Raw genomic sequence first — 11731 nt, 5'->3', positions numbered from 1 at the left:
CTTTTAGAAGTGATCAAGGAAAACAGCAGCGTCTCAGATTACAAAATCAACATTCATAAATCGGTAGCCTTTATATATACCAACAACAGTCAAGTTGAAAAAACAGTTAAGGACTCTATCCCATTCACAGTAGTGCCAAAGAAGATGAAATATTTGGGAATTTATCTAACAAAGGACATGAAAGATCTCTATAAAGAGAACTATGAAACTCTAAGAAAAGAAATATCTGAAAATATTAACAAATGGAAAAACATACCATGCTCATGGCTGGGAAGAATCAACATTGTTAAAATGTCCATACTACCCAAAGCAATATATAATTTCAATGCAATCCCTATTAAAGCTCCACTGTCATACTTTAAAGATCTTGAAAAAACAATACTTCATTTATATGGAATCAGAAAAAACCTCGAATAGCCAAGACATTACTCAGAAATAAAAATAAAGCAGGAGGAATTACGCTACCAGACCTCAGACTATACTACAAATCGATAGTGATGAAAACAGCATGGTATTGGCACAAAAACAGAGAAGTAGATGTCTGGAACACAATAGAGAACCAAGAGATGAATCCAGCTACTTAACGTTATTTAATCTTTGACAAGCCAATTAAAAACATTCAGTGGGGAAAAGATTCCCTATTTAACAAATGGTGCTGGGTTAACTAGCTGGCAACCTGCAGAAGACTGAAACTGGACCCACACCTTTCACCATTAACAAAGATAGACTCTCAGTGGATTAAAGATTTAAACTTAAGACATGAAACTATAAAATACTAGAGGAGAGTGCAGGGAAAACCCTTGAGGAAATCGGTCTGGGCGAGTATTTTATGAGGAGGACCCCCCGGGCAATTGAAGCAACTTCAAAAATACACTACTGGAACTTGATCCAACTAAAAAGCTGCACAGCCAAGAACACACTAAAGCAAGAAAACGGCCCTCAGAATGGGAGAAGATATTTGCATGTTATGTCTCCTACAAAGTTTAATAACCAGAATCCACAGAGAACTCAAATGCATTAGCAAAACTAGAACAAGGGATCCCATCGCAGGCTGGGCAAGGGATTTGAAGAGCAACTTCTCTGAAGAAGATACGTGTGCTGCCTTCAGACATATGAAAAAAATGCTCATCATCTTTAATCATCAGAGAAATACAAATCAAAACTACTTTGAGTTATCATCTAACTCCAGTGAGACTAGCCTATATCACAAAATCCCAAGACCAGAGATGTTGGTGCAGATGTGGAGAAAAGGGAACACTTTTGCATGGCTGGTGGGAAGGCAAATTAGTACATTCCTTTCGGAAAGAGATATGGAGAACACTAGAGATCTAAAAATAGATCTGCCATTCAATCCTGTAATCCCTCTACTGGGCATATACCCAGAAGACCAAAAATAACATCATAACAAAGATATTTGTACCAGAATGTTTATTGTAGCCCAATTCATAATTGCTAAGTCATGGAAAAAGCTCTAGTGCCTATCGATCCATGAATGGATTAGTAAATTGTGGTATATGTACACCATGGAACATTATGCAGACTTAAAGAAAGATGAAGACTTTACCTCTTTCATGTTTACATGGATGTAGCTGGAACATACTCTTCTTAGTAAAGTATCTCAAGAATGGAAGAAAATGTACCCAATGTACTCAGCCCTACCATGAAACTAATTTAGGATTTTCACATAAAAGCTATAACCCAGTTACAACTTAAAAATAGAGAGAAGGGAGAAAGGGAGGGGAGGGAGGGGGGAGGTGGTGGAGGGAAGGGGATTGGTGGGATTACATCAGCGGTGCATCTTACAAGGGTATGTGTGAAACTTGGTACATGTGGAATGTAAGTGTCTTGGCACAGTGACTGAGAGAATGCCAGGAAGTCTATGTTAACCAGTGTGATGAAAGTGTGTCAAACGGTCTGTGAAGCTAGTGAATGATGCCCCATGATCATATCAATGTACACAGCTATGATTTAATAAATGATAAAAAATAGAATGGATAAGCAAGTATCCAATATACTCAATACTAATATGAAACCAATATATAAACAACTACAAGCCCACATCTAACAAAAATGCTAGTCTCATGAGATGGAGGAGAGAGGAGGCAGAGAGGAGAGAAGATGAAGGGAGGGTGATTGGTGGGATCCGATCTAATGTGCACAATGTCAAAGTGTTCAGCATGTCTCCTGGGTGAAGGGCTCAACTAAAAATTAAAAATTATTTTAGAAATGAAAACAATGTAATCTAAAAGTTTATGCCGTCATATCAATCTAAAGTTTGAAAAATATAAATTTGTTTTAAAGTATTGTTTACCTAAATAAAGAAGCTTGGATAATGTTCAGTTTATGTTCATAATGACATACTCCAAAGGTTCCCATTTGGCCAATACTAATTTATCACCAACATATTTCTAAAATAAGGAATATCAATTTATTTAATGTTGTAAGTATTATAGTCAGTATATTGTATGTTCTTATAATGTTCACTTATTTTTGGTGGGGAGTGAAGATTAGAGTTATGTATTTTGAAGAAAATTCCTTGTTGACATAGGCATATAAATTTATATTTTCTCAATTAACCATTGAATATTATTAGGTGGGTCTTTCTTTTTTTTTTAGCTCCCTGTTTAGTTCACAGAATCAGTCATGAAAAACAGATGTAATACAGGCTTCATCTGGAGACCAAATATGAAGTCTTCAATTGCAGTGTTTTGCTTTTAAACAGATACTGCTTTTATTATAACTGCTTTTTCATAAAAAATTCTGATTGGGAAATTTTCATGAACCTTAATACTTTAAGGTAGTGATTAGGAAATCTTCAAGGACCTTAGTATTTTAATTTATTTCAAACTCAATGTTGTTATTAATTTTCACAGAGCATCTCACAGAATCTTAAAAAGAAGGATCTTGGGTATTCATCTGAGGATGAATCAAAAAGGAAAAAATACAGTAAATGAACAAGTCAAAGGTAACAATTGTATATTTCTGACAAAGCTATTTGACACAGAATTTGCTTAAAATGCATTGATATATTGTAAAAGCCAAGGAAAGTCACCAATTGCGTGCATACAAGGAGAAGAAAGAGAAGTGAAATGGTGATAAGTTGTGCGTGTTCTTTTAATTTTTTTATTAAATCATAACTGTATGCATTTATAGAGCATAATATGGTGATTTGACATACAATTGGAATGCTTAAATCAAACTGATTAACATAACCACCACTTCATTTATTTTTTATGGTAAGACATAATTTACTCTTCAGTTATTTTGAAGTATACATTTGCATTATGCACTTTAGGTGAGATCCAAGCAAATAACCTCCCTCTTCCCACTTATCACCTTCCCTCTTCTCCTCCCATCTCCCATTCCTCTTCTTAGACTGTATTTGTGTTTTGTCATTCTTATGAGAGTAGAAGTGTTTATACATTGGTTTCATAATAGTATTGAGTACATTGAACACTTTTGTTTGTTTGTTTGTTTCCATTCTTGAGATATTTTACTGAGAAGAATATGTTCCAACTGCATCCAGGTAAAAATAAAAGATGTAAAGTCTCCATTTTAATTCATTTATTCACTTATTTGTTTATTTATTGTTTGTTTGTGATTCATTGCGGGTACAAAGAATAAGGTTACACTGATTGCATTTGTTAGATGAAGTCCCTCTTATAGTTGTGCCCCACGCACAAGAGGTGTAACATACCCAGCCACCCCACCCCTTTCCCTCCACCCCTCTTCCCACTTCCTCATTCTCTTAGCCCCCACCCCTGTATTAGGGGCTGCCTTCATATTGGAATAGAGTACATTGGATTCTTGCTTCTCCATTCTTTTGATGCTTTACTAAGAAAACTTTGTTCCACCAAGTCTCCATTTTTTTATGGCTGAATATTTTCCATGGTATAATTATAAAGCTCTTTTGCATCCTTTGTAGGATAAATTCTCAGATATTTCATCATCTTTGGCACTACTGTAAAAGGAACAGAATCTTTGATTATATTTTCAGTTTGACTATCATTGGAATATATAAAAGCTACTGATTTCTAGGTATGGATTTTGTGTCCTGAGACACTGCTATATTCCTTGATCAGTTCTAAAAGTTTTGTAGTTGAGTCCTTGGGGTTTTCCAGGTATAAGATCATGTAATATGTGAAAAGCAAGAGTTTGACCTCTTCTGTCCCCATTTGAATACCCTTGATCTCCTTCACTTACCTGATTGAAATGGATGTTGAATAGCAGTGGAGACACTATCCTTGTCTAGTTCCAGATCTGAGTGGAAATGTTTTCAATTTTACTTCATTCAATATGATATTGACTTTGGGTTTTCTGTAGATGGCCTCTATCAGTTTAAGAAATATCCCATCTAACCCTGTTTTCCTAAGTGTTCCAATCATGAAATGATGCTCGATTATCAGAAGCCTTTTCTGCATCAATAGATAGAATCCTGTGGTGATATATTTTTTTATTTTTTATGTGCTATATTATATTTATAAATTTATGTATGTTGAACCAAACTCATAACCCTGGGATAAAACCAGCTTGATCATGGTATAAAACTTTTTTGATGTGTCACTGAATTCTGTTTGCTAGGATCTTATTGAATATTTTTGCATCAATATCCATTAATGATATTCATGTATATTTTTCTTCCTTTGTTGGGGCCTTACATGTTTTGAGGATCAAGGTGATATTTGCTTTGTAAAATGTGTTGAGGAGGATTTCTTCCTTTTCTATGTTTTGGAATAGGTTATGTAATATAGGTACTAGTTCCTCTTTGAAGGTTTGATAGAATTCTGATGTGCACCATTTGAATTTTTATTTTGGGGAGATTTTGTATAGTTGATAGTTTAGTGCTTGATAAAGGTCTGTTCAAAATTTCTAATTTTCTGGTTCCATCTAGGAAGGTGATATGCTTACAGGTATTGGTCAATTTCCTTTATATTATCATGTATCTGAGAATAGAGTTATTTTGTGGTAGTCATTGAGAATTTTTTGAATTTTTGTGGTATCTGGGTTCCCCCCCCTTTACTGTTTCTGATTGATGTTCTTAGAGATTTTATTTTTCTTCTTTTGCTTAGTCTAGCCAAAGGTTAATTAATTTTATTAATCTTTTCAAAAACCCAACTTTCTGTTATGATGACCTACTGAGTGATTCTTTTGTTTTCAATTCTATTTAATTCTGCTCTAAGTTTGGTTATTTCTTTTCATCTGCTGGGTTTGCAGTTGGATTTATCTTTCGTTTCCTGTTGCTTAAGATAGCCTATTGGGTTGCTGACTTGCTCTCCTCTTGTTTTCTTGATGAAGACTTCTAATGCTATGAATTTCCCTCTTAGGACTGCCTTTGCAGTATCCCACGTTTTGATAGTTTGTGTCTTCATTATCATTTTGTTCCCCAAATCTGATGATTTCTTTCTTAATCTCATCTTTGACCTAGCTATCATTTATACTAAGCTTATTTCACTTCCATGACTTTGAATATGAATATTTCTTTTGCTAGAAGGTATAATTGGTATTATTTTAAATGCATTGAGGTTAGACTTGTGTTTGAAGATATGATCAGTTTTGAAGATATGATCTGTGGGCTGATGAAAAAAATGTGTATTCAGTTTTATTAGGATGAAAGGTTCTGTAGTTGTCGGTTATGTCCATTTTTTTCGAGGGTCAAGTTTAAGACCATTATTTCTTAGTTTCTTTTTGGATGATCTATCCTGAATAGCTAAAGGGGTATTTAAAATGTCCAGTTATTTATAGTACAGGAAGATATCATATTGTTCAGATCCATTAGGGTTTGTTTTGTAAATAGAGGAACATTCAGAAAGGGTACATAAATGTTAATTATTGAAAGCAATTCATGTTGATTGTTGCCCTTGACAAATATTTAGTATCTGTCATTGTATTTTGTTATTTGTTTTTGTTTTAATTCAATTATATCTGCTAATAAGATTGCTATCCCTGCTCTTTTCTGATGTCCATTTGCCTGATCTCCATTCATTCGCTCTGAGTCTTTCTTTGTCCTTTGAGGTAAGATGAGACCCCATTGGCAACAATTACTGGCCTTAGTTTTTTAAAACCAGTCAGCCATTCTGTGCCGTTAGGGGAGAATTTAGGCTATTCACATTAATTGAGATAATTGATAGGTATGGTAGTATTTTGGTTGTTTTGTTTTTCAAATGTCTAGTGCATATTTTTAACCCTTCGACCATTGTGAAATCTAGGCTTTGTTGTTTAAATTCTGGGTGTATTTCTTTGGGTGGTAGACAACTGTGCTGGTCATTACGGAAAATGGTTCTGTGTATTTCCTGGATAGCTCATCTTGTTATGGCAAATTTCCTCAACATTCCTGGGTATCAGTGAAGTATTTGATTTCTCCGTCACAAATGAAACTCATTTTATCTGGATATGGGATTCTGGGCTAAAAGTTATTTTGTTTTAGGAGATTGAAGGTCCATGATGATCCTCTTCTGCCTTGAAAAGTTTTGGCTAAAAGATGTGCGGTCAACCTAATATTTTTCCCTTTGTCGGTAAGATTTTTGTTACACCTGGCTGTTTGTAGGACTTTTTCCTTGATATTAATTTTGGCAAAGTTAAATACAATGTATCTAAGAAATGGTTTATTTAGATTGCATTGTGCTGGGGTTCTGAAACTTTTTACTATCTGAAATTTTGTATCTCTTGCAATGCTTTGGAAATTCTCCTGCATAATATCTTGGAGTCAAGCATTTGTGCCTTAAGGATCATCATTTTCTTCTTCAGGAATCTCTATACTTTGGATGTTTGATCTTTTGGAATGGCCCCACAACTCTTTCAAAGAATGTTCTGTTCTGATTCTCCTGTTTTCTGCCTGTCTGAATAATTGATATCATTCAAAAGCCATGTCTTTAATTTCTGATACACTTTATTACCTGCTAAACTCTATTAGTGAGGAACCCTACTGTATTTCAAAGTTCTTAGAACACTTTTTTCATTTCATTAAGCTCTGCCATATCTTTCTCATTATGTTCATATCCTTGGTGACTTTGTCTTTGAATTCTTTAGTTTCTTGAGACAACTTTTGAACAGTTTTTTGGATGTCTCTTTTCATCTTTTCCTCCATTCTATTCATCTTATTTTTCAACCATATTCTGAATTCTGTTTCTGACATTTGAGCCACTTCTCAATGAATAGTATCTTTTATTGTATCTCCTTTGTCATCCCTTGGTGTAGGTGATCTTCACTGATTTTTCATGTTGCCAAAGATCTTCCACTGGTTCTTCCCCAGGAGTATTTTCTTCAATATTGCATTTAAAACTTGTGGGGCAAGTTTGGTTTGGTGGCTTCAGGTACTGGTGCTAAGCAGCCCATTACCAATGACCTGGAGCTTGTGATTGTGGCTTTTCCCCTACAGCCTTTGACCATTGTGAAAGGTCAATCCTGTTGAATCTCAGCTGTAGAACTATATAAACATTTGTGTTGCCCCACATCCCCCACACCAGTAACAGCTAGAGGAGGAGAATCTATAACTCTCCACTACAAAACAACTACAACTCAACTTTGGAGGGTCCCCAGGTAGACATTCCAGGTTGAAAGTTCTAATCAGATTGTCCCAGGGAGTACAATCACTGTTCACGAGAAAGAGTTCAGAGTTTCAAGCATCCAGATTGTAGGAATTCACAGGCATTCTGTCCAGCAAACCCATGGGGCTAGACTCTGGTCCCCTCTGGTGGGTAACGGAGTCAGGAAAGTTGCCCATTAATGTCAGAACTTGGGTGTCAGTTCCTCTGCTGGCTGCACACCATCTCCATATCCCTCTCTCTCCAGACACCACTCTCTCTCTGCAGCCCCCGCTTCCTCACTAGTCGCTGTCCATGATGCCATCTAGATGTCTACACAATGCCTGGGCCTCTCTATGAATTCACCAAACACTCTGGGCTCTGCAGGGGGTATACTTTTAGGCATCCAGGCTCCTGGCAAAGGGTTAACTGTGCATTCAGATTTTCATGGAAAATATTTGATTGATTTTATGACCAGTCGGATGGCACCTAAGCTCACAGGTGGGAACTCCCGGGAAGAAGAAGACAGGGAGGAAGTACATTAAGTGAAAAGGATCAGGTGGCATGATTTAGGTTGGTCAAATGATACAATTTCTGGAGAGGGTGCATGGGTGGCAAGGGCCTACGTATTATGGGGTGAAGCAGTAGAATGGTTCTGGGCGAGTGAATTTGAACAGTCCCTGCCCTGAGTCTCCAAGGCAGCTACTGCTGCTGCCACAGATAGTGGGAGCCCAGAGAGCTGCTGGGTTTGTGCCTGATTAACTTTCTAGCAGGAGAATGATCATGGAGGTGGTCACTGCCAAAGTGAAAGGTTTGCTTCCAGAGGAGATAATGGACACTGGTATAACTTCAGTTGGTGACCATAGTATTGAAGCTGGGGAAGATCCAATTCTCATAGAGACAGAAGTGGAAGAAATTGTCAACATAAATTTTACTGGTGGCTCTACAGCCATGCCTATTTCCACGGAACCAATCACAGTGGACAGTAAGCACACTAACCAAGTTACAGGGAATGCCACAATTACTAAGGCAAATTGTAACACCACAGTGAAACCAGCTTTTCCAAGTAGCGTTCAGAAATTTGGTGCTCAGATTCCTATGACTATATCAGTCCATCATATTATGTTAAACAAAGTATCACAGACAGCTGATGTTAAACTAGTTGTCAGAAACTTAAACCAGATGAACACTGGTTTAACCACTTTGGTTAAGTCTCATTCTAGCACTACCCCAAAGCCAACTACCACAGACTCAGAAAGTTACAACTGAGGCCCAATCAGGAGATAGTAAGTTACCACTGCAGCAAATTAAAATAGTTAATCATGGGAAGAAGGCCAGAGGTGAAACCTGTCATTGGAGTCTCAGCACTGACCCCAGGAAGCCAACAGATGAATAGTGTAACACAGCCCTTGTTATAGACCAAACAGTAAAAAACACTACAGATTGCTGAGAAGCCTCAAATACCAACCTCTGGTAATCAAGAAGCTGATCTTTGCAAAACCAAGTAATAGGAAAGCAGTTACAGGACAGACAGCTCAAGTATCACCTCCAGTCATTGCAGGTAGGGTTCTTTCACAGTCTATTCCCAGAACTCCATGAAAGACCACAACAATATCTGAAAGTGGTTTTATTGGATCGCCTTTAAATTATACAACACAGACACTAAAGAAAATAGCCATATCTCCTTTGAAATCACCAAATAAGGCAGTGGAATCAATTGTGCAGACCATCACTGTTAGGGGAGTAAGCACATCAAAGTTTAAAGCAATTGCACCTCTGGAAACTGCTCTCAATGTCCGGAGGATTCAGTTACCTGGAAGCAAGTTTCATTATGTCTGACTTGTTACTGCCACAGAACCAGTAGCTCACCCCAGCCAGATAGAATCCCAGTACAAACACTCAAAGCCAGCAAGCAAAGCCATTGGTTGTGAATACAATCCCCGTTCAGATGTCCGTTCCAATTATCGTGGCTTAGGTTGTCAAACAAGTTGCTCCCAACAAATCAATCCAACTTCACAAATCATAACTACCAGCCAGCCACAGGACCGGCTCATCATGCCTGCCACAACACTGCCACAGATTCAACCCAACCTCACCAACGGGCCACCATGCCTTGTCCTGGCAGTGTCTTGGCCACAGCTCTGGGAACAGGGATTGTGGGCTATGCTGTGCTTCCAGCTCAGTACTTTACTCAGCTACAGCAGTCTTCATGCGTGTCTATACCAAGCTACCAAATATTCCAACAGTCGAGGCTTCCATTCACTGGTATAATCCCATCTGTGTCTTCCATTGGGCCTAGAAAGCCCTGTAAGTGTAAAATATCACTGTGTTTGACATTATATTGTGATTGCAGTGCAAATAGTGAATTTTACAACATCCACAATTTTACTAGTTATTATAATAATTTGGAACATGAAAATGAAAGACAAAAAGCAATAAAAGCATGCCTTGACAGAAATCCAGAAGGCTTCAAGGGAAAGGAAAGGAGGGAGAATCAGATTGATATCATAGCAAAGGATGTAATTGCAAATGATCAGGGTGAATGCTATGCTTAAAAACTATTGTGAATGGGGCGGCGCCTGTGGCTCAGCGAGCAGGGCGCCGGCCCCATATACCGAGGGTGGCGGGTTCAAACCGGGCCTGGCCAAACTGCAAAAAAATAGCCAGGCGTTGTGGCGGGCGCCTGTAGTCCCAGCTACTCGGGAGGCTGAGGCAGGAGAATCGCCTAAGCCCGGGAGTTGGAGGTTGCTGTGAGCTGTGTGACGCCACGGCACTCTACCGAGGGCCATAAAGTGAGACTCTGTCTCTACAAAAAAAAAAACAAAAAAACTATTGTGAATGCTATGAGGCAAAAATAATGTGTTCCTCAATATACAAATGTAATGGGTGTAAAATTTTGAGAAAGCCCAGAAAGAAAGACATTGATGCACTTGGCAGAGGCAGCTGAAGTAAGAGTACAGCAACAAACAGCAGCAAAGACTAAGTTGTCTTCTCCAATTTCAGACTTGTTTACTAGGCCAAACAACTTTGAATAGTGGATGAGGAAAATTGTTGTTTACAGTCGTGACTAAGGAAGTAGCTGAAGCCATGTGTGACTACCTTCTTGCCCAGACAGAGCAGGCAGACAAGAGGGAAAATAAAAAGCAGCAGTTGAAAGGGTAATAGGAACACATTTATAAGAGGGATTTTGCTTGACAAATGCAATTAGTGTAACCTGGATGTTTGTACGCTCAATGAATCCCCAACAATAAAAGAAGTAAAGGATTTGGATGAGGTTTGATGAGCATCATTAACTTAGCAGGAAAAGCAAAATGTGACCCCTGTGCCATGAATTGCTAACTCTTGCACAAAAGACTGATAAATGGAACAGTACAGAAAATTTAAGGTGCAGGGACACTTGATTTTTTGGAAAATGGTTTAACAATTACTGTGTTTTAATTCACTTCTTGTTTTAAGAGATTCGAATTATAACATTGAAAGAGAAGAGATTTAAAATGAGGAAATTAGTGCATTTTAAATCTTAGTTAAATCTGCTTATGGCCTAAATTTAAGTTTTCTTTCTTGTATTATATAGATTTTTCATTGGCTTAAGTTTTTTTTTTTGTATAGACAGAGTCTCACTTTATGGCCCTTGGTAGAGTGCCGTGGCCTAACACAGCTCACAGCAACCTCGAACTCCTGGGCTTAAGCGCTTCACTTGCCTCAACCTCCCGAGTAGCTGGGACTATAGGCGCCTGCCACAACGCCCAGCTATTTTTTGGTTGCAGTTTGGCTGGGGCCGGGTTTGAACCCGCCACCCTCGGTATATGGGGCCGGCGCCTTACCAACTGAGCCACAGGTGCCGCCCATTGGCTTAGGTTTTTAAACAGTTAGATGGTCTATCCTTCTGATTCTATTCACAAAGGATATTTATAATTACTATAATTTACAATGTGTGGTGTCACATGATTTTTTTCAGTAGAGAAGGTCAAAGTACCAGTGGTTGTTAACCAGTCATCCTTTGAGTATAGATTTACAGCATATTCAGACAGAATGTCTAACATAAAAAATTCTTAAGAAACATTCAGATGGCCTTTTGTGTTTAGAAAAGCACCATATTTTTAAAAAAATCAAGTTTGAATGTGGATTCTGGAATAATATCTTGTTGTTAATTCGGGAATATCAGAAGGGAATCCTCAGGCACACTCTTAAAATTAAGAGGGGGAGAGGGA

The 11731-nt window shown here is 37.8% G+C and overlaps 1 pseudogene; it reads left to right on the top strand.

Moving 5' to 3' along the window:
* The first annotated feature begins 8303 nt into the window (after positions 1-8303).
* On the top strand, positions 8304-10859 carry LOC128570957 (protein lin-54 homolog; annotated as a pseudogene).
* Positions 10860-11731: the final 872 nt, after the last annotated feature.

The sequence above is a fragment of the Nycticebus coucang genome, chromosome 18 (assembly GCF_027406575.1).
Source record: "Nycticebus coucang isolate mNycCou1 chromosome 18, mNycCou1.pri, whole genome shotgun sequence".
NCBI lineage: Eukaryota > Metazoa > Chordata > Mammalia > Primates > Lorisidae > Nycticebus > Nycticebus coucang.
This window is presented reverse-complemented; position numbering and strand designations above follow the sequence as displayed.